Raw genomic sequence first — 10,517 nt, 5'->3', positions numbered from 1 at the left:
CGGCCACTGTCTTATTCTTGAATCGTGTTTGCAGAATTCTGCCAGAACTTTGAAGAGGAGACCAGTCGAGTGGAGCCAAGCTTGGACCCTGTTAACTCTCTTGTGAAGGACGAGGCTGCAATGAACGTGCTCCGTCTGGAGTCTCGTACTGCCAGCGTCGTTGACTATCTGGCTCAGCTGAAAGTTGCGATGTCGCGGATCGACACATCACTCTGGCCTGGGACGACGCTTCAGAACAACCTCGAGTCTCTGATGGCTCGACTTAACGAAGTTCCAGGTCGAGTGGCAGAATGGAAGAAATCTTCTGCTAGGTGCGGTGCCGATGTCGCTCTGTCTCTGGTACGCGTCCATTGCAAGGAGGCGCGAGAAGAAAAGCTGGCGGCCACCAAGTTGCCAATACCAAGAAGCACAGCTTTCAAGACTTCATGGAGACTTTTATCGCCGCTGCCACCCGCATTGCCGACGGGATCGACTTGGATGAGTTCGTCGCCCCTTTCGGTCCTCCTCCTGAGGAGTGAAAAACTTTAATTTTACCTCGGAATACCGTTAAACTCTGCCTTAAATTTGCCTCGGGATGCCGAGTGGACTTGTAACAGTTAAACTCTGCCGAGCCGAGGGCTCGAGTACTTTGAGGTCTGGGACCTTTTAGGCTTTATTTGATCTTGATTTCTTGTTGAATATCTTCATGGTTTGATTCGTCGAGTGGATCTTGATCTTCACTCGGAATAACCTTGTATTTGCGGCGCAGCTCCGAAGGGGAAGGTAGCAGTTGACTCGCGGATTGGGTTGTGTCTTGTACTTAGGCGAGCACTGGGCTGCAGCTAAGCCTCCGAGTGAGAGGTTTGCTCTCCATTCGGTAGGATTTTTAAACACTTAGGCGAGCGCTGGGCTGCACCTAAGCCCCCGAGTGGGAGGTTTGCTCTCCACTCGGTAGGATTTTTAAACACTTAGGCGAGCGCTGGGCTGCAACTAAGCCCCCGAGTGGGAGGTTTGCTCTCCACTCGGTAGGATTTTTAAACACTTAGGCGAGCGCTGAGCTGCAGCTAAGCCCCCGAGTGGGAGGTTTGCTCTCCACTTGGTAGGAATTTCCAACGCTTAGGCGAGCACTGGGCTACAGCTAAGCCTCCGAGTGGGAGGATTGCTCTCCACTCGGTAGGATTTTTCTCAAACTTAGGCGAGTGCCTGACTGCAGCTAAGCCTCTAAGTGAGAGAACTTAGGCGAGTACTGGACTGCAGCTAAGCCTCCGAGTGGGAGGATTGCTCTCCACTTGGTAGGATTTTTTCGAACTTCGGTGAGTGCCTGACTGCAGCTAAGCCTCTAAGTGAGAGAACTTAGGCGAGTACTAGACTGCAGCTAAGCCTCCGAGTGGGAGGATTGCTCTCCACTCGGTAGGATTTTTTCAAACTTAGGCGAGTGCCTGACTGCAGCTAAGCCTCTAAGTGAGAGAACTTAGGCGAGTGCTGGGCTGCAGCTAAGCCTCCGAGTGGGAGGATTGCTCTCCACTCGGTAGGATTTTTTCAAAACTTAGGCGAGTGCCGGACTGCAGCTAAGTCTCTAAGTGAGAGAACTTAGGCGAGTGCTGGACTGCAGCTAAGCCCCCGAGTGGGAGGATCGCTCTCCACTCGGTAGGTTTTTAAACACTTAGGCAAGCGCTGAGCTGCAGCTAAGCCCCCGAGTGGGAGGTTTGCTCTCCACTCGGTAGGAATTTCTAACACTTAGGCGAGCATTGGGCTGCAGCTAAGCCTCTGAGTGGGAGGATTGCTCTCCACTCGGTAGGATTTTTTTCAAACTTAGGCGAGTGCCTGACTGCAGCTAAGCCTCTAAGTGAGAGAACTTAGGCGAGTACTGGACTGCAGCTAAGCCTCTGAGTGGGAGGATTGCTCTCCACTCGGTAGGATTTTTTCAAACTTAGGCGAGTGCCTGACTGCAGCTAAGCCTCTAAGTGAGAGAACTTAGGCGAGTACTGGACTGCAACTAAGCCTCCGAGTGGGAAGATTGCTCTCCACTCGGTAGGATTTTTTCAAAACTTAGGCGAGTGCCGGACTGCAGCTAAGTCTCTAAGTGAGAGAACTTAGGCGAGTGCTGGACTGCAGCTAAGCCCCCGAGTGGGAGGATCGCTCTCCACTCGGTAGGTTTTTAAACACTTAGGCAAGCACTAGGCTGCAGCTAAGCCCCCGAGTGGGAGTCTGGCTCTTCACTCGGTAGGATTTTTCAAACTTAGGCGAAACGGATTCGCAGCTAAGTCACCCACTGGGGGATTTCGTATGCAAACAAAAGTGACAGCAATTATTGGAACACTCTTGTCTATGATAAAAACGAACTGCGGGAATATTTTTTTATTACATCTCGTCCAAGGGAGAGCTGAAGTGTAAAAGGGGCGGAGTAGTTCCGCATTCCAAGCTCGTGGCTCGTCGATCTGGCGATCAACATTGTAGAGGTGATATGCTTCATTGTGGAGGACTCTGGTGATGATGAAGGGGCCTTCCCAAGTAGGAGCAAGCTTGTGTGGTTTCTGTTGATCCACTCGGAGGACCAAATCTCCTTCTTGGAAGGCTCGACTCTTCACATTCCGGGCGTGGAATCGACGCAAGTCTTGCTGATAAATGGTCGATCTGATCATGGCCATCTCCCTCTCTTCTTCTAGGAGGTCGACTGCGTCTTGTCGGGCCTATTCTGCTTCATCTTCGGTGTAAAGCTCGACTCGGGGTGCGTTGTGAAGAAGATCACTTGGCAGAACTGCTTCGGCTCCGTAAACCAGAAAGAATGGAGTTCTTCCAGTCGACCGGTTAGGGGTGGTCCTCAATCCCCACAGAACTGACGGAAGCTCGTCAACCCAAGCACCTGCCGCGTGCTTGAGATCACACATCAGTCGAGGCTTTAGTCCTTTGAGAATCAGACCATTTGCTCTTTCAGCTTGTCCATTCGACTGGGGATGGGCGACCGATGCGTAGTCGACTCGAGTGCCTTGAGAGGCGCAAAAAGCTCTGAACTTGTCCGAATCGAAGTTTGACCCATTCTCAGTGATGATGCTATGCGGGATTGCATATTTGAATGTTAGCCCTCTGACGAAACTGATAGCAGTGCAAGCATCAAGATTCTTGATAGGCTTGGCTTCAATCCATTTGGTGAACTTGTCGACTGCCACAAGCACATGCGTGAATCCGCTCCTGCCTGTTCTTAGTGGACCGACCATGTCCAGTCCCCAAACAGCAAAGGGCCAGACAAGTGGAATGGTCTTCAGGGCTGATGCGGGCTTGTGTGACATGTTGGAGTAGAACTGGCAACCTCCACACTTGTCGACTAACTCTTTTGCCATCTCATTTTCTCTTGGCCAGTAAAATCCTGCTCGATATGCTTTAGCCACAATGGTCCGAGAGGACGCATGGTGACCACAGGTCCCCGAGTGGATATCATTAAGGATCATCTGACCCTCTTCTGGTGTTATGCATTTCTGACCAATTCCAGTCGCGCTTTCCCTATACAGCTGTCCCTTTATGACTGTGAAGGCCTTGGATCGGCGGACGATCTGTCGAGCCTCTTCCTCGTCCTCCGGGAGTTCTTTCCTCAAGATATACGCGATGTATGGTACCGTCCAGTCAGGAGTGATAGCCAAGACCTCCATAACTAGGTTGACCACAGCAGGAACTTCGACTTCAGTCGGATCTATGGCACTTTTTGGCTGCGGGGCTTCTTCTGTAAAAGGATCTTCTTGTACCGACGGCGAGTGAATGTGCTCCAGGAACACGTTGCTGGGAATGGCTTCTCTCTTGGAGCCTATCTTTGCCAAATCGTCAGCTGCCTGATTTTTCAGTCGGGGGATGTGATGGAGCTCCAACCCCTCGAATTTCTTTTCTAGCTTTCTCACTGCATTTCAATAACCAGTCATAGCCGGACTTCTGACGTCCCACTCCTTCATCACCTGATTAACCACCAAATCTGAGTCGCCATAGACCATGAGGCGACGGACGCCGAGTGAAATGGCCATGCGCAACCCGTACAAAAGTGCTTCATATTCTGCTTCATTATTGGAGGAATCGAAGTGAATCTGGAGAACATATCTGAGCTTATCTCCTCGGGGGGAGACTAGAACTACCCCAGCACCGGAACCATTCAGCATCTTAGATCCATCGAAGAACATGGTCCAGTGCTCCGAGTGAACTTGAGTCGGAAGTTGCTATTCAATCCACTCAGCGATGAAATCTGCGATTGCTTGGGACTTGATAGCCTTCTTTGCTTCAAACTTGATATCTAAGGGAAGGAGTTCAATCGCCCACTTGGCCACTCGACCAGTTGCATCTCTGTTATGCAGAATCTCTGACAGTGGGGCGTCGCTGACGACTGTAATGGAGTGGTCAGAGAAGTAATGTGCAACCTTCTTCGTGGTCATGTAAATCCCATATACAAGCTTCTGGTAGTGAGGGTATCTTTGTTTTGAAGGGGTCAAAACTTCAGACAGATAATAGATTGGGCGCTGAAGTCTGAAGGCCTTTCCTTCTTCTTCCCGCTCGACCGTAAGTACTGTACCGACAACTTGTCCTGTGGCTGCAATGTAAAGCAGCAGAGGCTCTTTGCTGATTGGGGCAGCGAGCACCGGCTGGGTGGAGAGCAGAGCTTTGAGCTCCGCAAATGCTGTGTCAGCTTCTGGAGTCCACTCGAACTTGTCAGACTTCTTCATCAGTCGGTAAAGAGGCAACGCCTTTTCACCGAGACGAGAAATGAATCGACTTAGAGTGGCCAAGCAGCCTGTAAGCTTTTGGACATCGTGCACGCGTACAGGACGCTTCATCCGGAGTATGGTGCCAACCTTTTCAGGATTGGCATCGATCCCCCGTTCGGAAACGAGAAAACCGAGTAACTTTCCACCTGGAACTCCGAACGTGCACTTTGATGGATTGAGCTTGATATCATACCTCCTGAGGTTGGCAAAGGTTTCAGCAAGGTCAGCCCGCAGGTCGGAACCTTTTCGTGACTTGAACATAATATCATCCATGTATGCCTCCACATTCCGACTGATTTGAGTGAGTAGACACTTCTGAATCATTCTCATGAACGTGGCTCCGGCGTTCTTGAGGCCGAACGGCATGGTGACGTAACAAAAGCATCCGAATGGAGTGATGAAAGCTGTTTTGATCTCGTCGGGTCCATACAGACGGATCTGATGGTACCCAGAATAAGCATCTAGAAAAGACAATCTCTCGCACCCCGCAGTCGAGTCGACTATTTGGTCGATGCGAGGGAGAGGAAAATGATCTTTCGGGCAGGCCCGATTGATATGTTTGAAATCAATGCACATGCGAAGTGACTTGTCCTTCTTGGGGACCATGACGACATTGGCGAGCCACTCGGAGTGGTAAATTTCTCGGATGAACTCCGCTGCTAGGAGCCGAGCTACCTCCTCGCCAATGGCTTGCTTCTTCTGGACGGCGGACCGTCGAAGATGTTCCTTCACAGGCTTGAATTTTGGGTCGACTTGTAGACGGTGCTCAGCCAGCCCCCTGGGAACTCCAGGCATGTCAGAAGGCTTCCATGCGAAGACGTCCCAGTTCTCACGGAGGAACTGGATGAGCGCTTCTTCCTATTTGGGGTCGAGCGTCGTCGAGATGTGAGTCGGAGCAGCGTCGGGGTCGGTCGGGTGAATGTGAGCTGTCTTGGTTTCACCGGACGACTGAAAAGCAGATTCTGAAGCAGGCTTCTTGGCTCGTAGCAATTCACTCGGATCAGCAGTCTTCTGGTACTCTTGCAGCTCAACAACTGCCATCTGAGCGTCAGCAATTTTCGATCCTTTCTGAAAACACTCCTCGGCTTTCTTCCTATTGCCGATAAAGGTGATCACACCTCTGGGGCCGGGCATCTTCAACTTGAGATACACGTAGCATGGTCGAGCCATGAAGCGTGCATAAGCTGGCCGGCCCAGAATAGCATGATAAGCACTTTGGAAGTCCACAACCTCAAATGTCAATTTCTCCTTGCGGTAATTCTTTGAATCACCGAAAACCACGTCGAGAGCAATCTGGCCGAGTGACTCGGCTTTCTTTCCAGGAATGACTCCATGGAAGCTCATGTTGCTGGCGCTGAGCCTGGACATCGGAATGCCCATCCCTTTCAATGTTTCAGCATACAATATGTTCAAGCCACTGCCACCATCCATCAGGACTTTGGTTAGTCGAGTGCCTTCGACAACTGGGTCGACCACCAAAGCTTGCCTCCCAGGGGTGGCAATGTGCGTGGGGTGATCGGACTGGTCGAATGTGATGGCAGTCTGAGACCACTTCAGATAACTGGGTGTCGCCGGAGCAACCATATTCACCTCACGGTAATGACTTTCAGTCGACTTTTGCTTTCAACATCAGCAAAAATCATCAGGGTGGAATTGATTTGGGGGTATCCATCATCACTATCTTCCTTGTCCTCGACTCTGTCCGACTCTTTTTCCTTATCCTTGGGTTGTTTGCCCTGAAACTGCTGGATCAGGAGCCAACACTCTCGAGTGGTATGCTTTGGGTAAATAAAATTACCCTCTTCATCTTTCTTGGTGTGGATGTGACATGGCAGATCCAAAACATCGTTTCCATCCTGATCCTTGACTTTCTTCGGCTTCCAGGTGCCCTTGGGTTTTCCCTTGAAGTTTCCCTGGGCTACGGCCAGGGCCTCCCTAGGAGCGGCTGGCTCGGCCTTCCGCTTCTGTTTCCGACTGGAGTTTCCTCCGGTTTCTTGGGCGACTGCCTTGTGCTTGCCACTCCGGAGTCGGTCCTCGTCTTCACCATTAGCGTACTTGGTGGCAATCTCCATCATCCGATTCAGAGACATCTCTCCAGTTCGACCGAACTTCGGATTCAACTCTCTGTATTTAACGCCTTCCTTGAAGGCACAAACTGCTTGATGGTCTGGCACATTCTCAACCGAGTGATGCAGTGTGATCCACCTCTGGATGTATTCCCTCAGAGTTTCACTCGGCTTCTGCACGCAAGACCGCAACTCTGTAAGGCCTGCAGGTCGCTTGCATGTTCCTTTAAAGGTTGTGACAAACACTCGGGAGAGGTCCTCCCAAGTGTAAATGCTGCTGGGTGCCAACTGATTTAGCCACGCTCTGGCTGAGCCCTCTAACATGAGAGGCAAATGCTTCATGGCCACCTCATCATTGCCACCGCCAATCTGTACGGCCACTCGGTAATCTTCGAGCCAAGTGTCAGGCTTAGATTCACCGGTGAACTTGCTGATTCCAGTCGCCAGCCTGAAATTGGGAGGAATCACTGCGGCTCTGATGGCTCGACTGAAACACTCTGGCCCTGAAACACGTATTCTGCTGCTAGCGGGCGCATCTCTGTTCTAGCCTTCCCGATGAGCCCTGTTCCTGTCAACCAAGCCTTGCACGAGGACAAATCTCGCGTCAAAGCCTGGGTCCCTGGGGTCGACTGGAATCCTCTACCCAATGCTATGGGGGCGCCTGTCATCTCGATGTCGAGGCGCATATGACCCACTCCTCGGGGGAGGGGTTGGCACCCGACGTCGATCATCACGATCGGATCGGTGATCATACTGCCCATTCCTCCTGTACTGATCATGCCGGTCACCACGTCCCTCACGCCTCGGGGGCGACCGCAAGCTGTGAGCCGACTGGACTGTATCTGTTGCAACGGATCGACTGTGGATCCTGTTCCGCGACTGAGAAACGGCGGAATTCTGGTTTCCCGCCGCCTGGAGCAACGCTCTGATCTGCAACAAACCCCTGCCAGCCTCCGACTGGGAGGGCTGAATTGATTCTGCTATACGGGCCGCAGTGGCCAAATTCTGAACTGGGGTTCGATATACCTGCGTCGGCAGGAAGAGCTGGCGTCGACTAGACTCAGGAGCCCGCTGACGCGCTCGCTCGTCGAGTGCTCGCTGGAGATTCTCCAGTCGAGTGCGCTCGGCCAAATTAGCCAAGCGCGCATCCTCCAAGGCCCGGGCCTCGGGGGACTCTCCGACGATAGGGGTGCGGAGGGCATCCGTGTTCCGGCGGCGAAGCTCCTCTCGCTGTGATGACGTGAGAGGTTCGGGGAGATACTCATCGTGGGGATGCGACGGGTCGCCCCCACCCGCGCCTCCATCAGCGCGAGGGAAACCGGGAGGACTGTGCATTCCATCGACCGCCAGGATCTCAGCCGCTAGGTCGCTGCTGTCGCACTCGGATGTGGTCTCCACGGAGCCAGTCGACAGGTCGAACAGGCCGCAGAGGGATTCGTCGGGCTCGATTGCCGCGACTTGCGGGGCGACCGACTGGCGAGCCACGCCATGCCTCACCCACCTCTGAAGTCTCGACCGACAGGAGCGCTTGCGCCGGTGGGAGACAGAGCGGGGAGACGATACAGGGGCCGACCGATACTGGGTCGACGGCTGCCGCAGGAGGACGCCACGAACGCATGCGCGGAAATGCGTCGCACCGCGGACGGGGAGCACGTCGATGTCGAGTGGTGCCTCCTGAAGCCAGGCGGAGTCGTCGGCGATGAACATGAGCGCGCCGAGGCGGATCTCGCAGCCCTTTACCAAAACTCCGCACGAAACCATGATCAAAGGGATCGGAAAAATCGCAACTTCTCCAATCAGGCGCTAAGATTCTGGCCCCACGGTGGGCGCCAACTGTCGTGGTTCTAACTCTGACAGTGATGTAGGGGGGTATGTATGGAGAGGCTAGATCTCAGCTATTGGGAAGTTGTAAACACACCAAGATGTACGAGTTCAGGCCCTTCGCGGAGGAAGTAACAGCCCTACGTCTCGGTGCCTGGAGGCGGTCGAATGGATTACTGGCGTGTGAATAATAGGGGTGCGAACCCTTCATACTGAGGAGGGGGGTGGCTTATATAGACTTCGCCGGCCCCCTCCTGCCCTCAGTAATGCAGGGTTTAAGGTACATTTAAGGTCGGGCGTTACTGGTAACGCCCTTAATAAAGTGCTATAATGACCATAAAGACTACTTAACAGCTGACCGTTTGCCTGCGGAGTGACTATAGGTCTCCTGGCGGTCGAGTGGTTGGCTTCATGGTCGAGTGGGATACCTTCAAGTCGATTGAAAGGTGACTTCTCCTAGGGACGTCCTAGGGTGGGGCTCCTTGGACAGGTCCGTGCCCCTACCCTAGGTACATGTCTTCATCAGCTGGAGCAGGAAGAGCAGAGATTGAAGAAGCACGACGGCCGTTGGATGAACATCCAACAGTATACAAGCCATCTGTGGAAAGCCTCAAATCTGTGGAAAGCCTCAAATCTGTGGAAAACAGCATACAACCCATCTGCCATTATTTCAAATAATTTACAGCCCATTTGCTAATTCTTACGGGTTTTTTTGGAGCTCATATTCTTTTTGTTAGCATTACAGCCCATATTGTGGCCACGGTTAAAAATTTATACGAAATTTTGCATATGTCGGTGTGGTCTGAACTGTTTTTAATCCCGAAATTTCGAGTCACATTCAGACTGATTTTAAAAATAAATGTATATCAACATAAAATCCAATAAATTGTCCACGCATAAAAATTAATGCAATTTAAAATCTCGAAATGAAAAAAAGATATTTGAAACTAATTGCCGGTTTGATGTGTTTTAAAAATGTATAGCCCATTTCTCATTACTGATAGGCCATTTTCTCGGCCAGCCGAATGAAGCTCTCCTCGTCTTGAAATATTTGCAGCCCAACAGGCCTGATAAAGCGACTTACTTGACAAATCACAAAAAAACTGGGCTAGCCATTTCCAGAAAGAAAAAAACTACTGGGCTGGTCTGTGGTAAAGATAAAAGAAAAGGTTGTCTAGACAGGCCAGAATGTCCCGCACAGCCCAGTTGACACCCCGCTCCCGTCTCAAAAACTAATTAGATAAATGCCATTCCAATTATGGTGATTCATAAAAATTCCACTGCAATTTCCAAACTTTGAAAAATGCCACTGCAATTTTTGCAAACTTTGAAAAACGCCACTGCAGTTTGCAAACTTTGAAAAAGGACACTCTAGACTTCGAAAAATGCCACTAGAAATGGCATGAAATGTCATTTTTCAAAGTTTGGAAATTGCAGTGGAATTTCTCGGATACACCAGATTTGGAGTGGCATTTATCAAATTAACCCAAAACAAAAATAACTAGGCGAGCTGCTGGGTCCCTGGTGTCAGCCGCTCGTTGTGCAATTCTCTCGTTTATTGACTACGTTGACAATGGCATGGGACCCAGATGTCAGAAATCCACTAGGAGGAGCCATTTTTTATTGACTTGAAATAAGGAGGCACTTGCTTGCGTAATGCCATGACCTTGGCGGGTCCCTGGTGTCATCCTCTCCACATACAATCATCTCCTGATTCTATACGCGTCAACTTGCTAGGCCCACAAGTCAGCCTCTAAACCCGTGGAGGACAAATACAACCCATTTAAAAAAATAACAGCCCATTCCATATGTTCAAACGGAAAGTTCAACATTCAGAGCAAAGTAACAGGTCTGATCCACACATAGAGTACTGAACTTCCACATTGACAACCATCATAGCCAAGTTAACTAT

Source organism: Triticum urartu, chromosome 1A (assembly GCF_056163025.1).
Source record: "Triticum urartu cultivar PI428250 chromosome 1A, HENAU_Tu73, whole genome shotgun sequence".
Lineage (NCBI taxonomy): Eukaryota > Viridiplantae > Streptophyta > Magnoliopsida > Poales > Poaceae > Triticum > Triticum urartu.
This window is presented reverse-complemented; position numbering follows the sequence as displayed.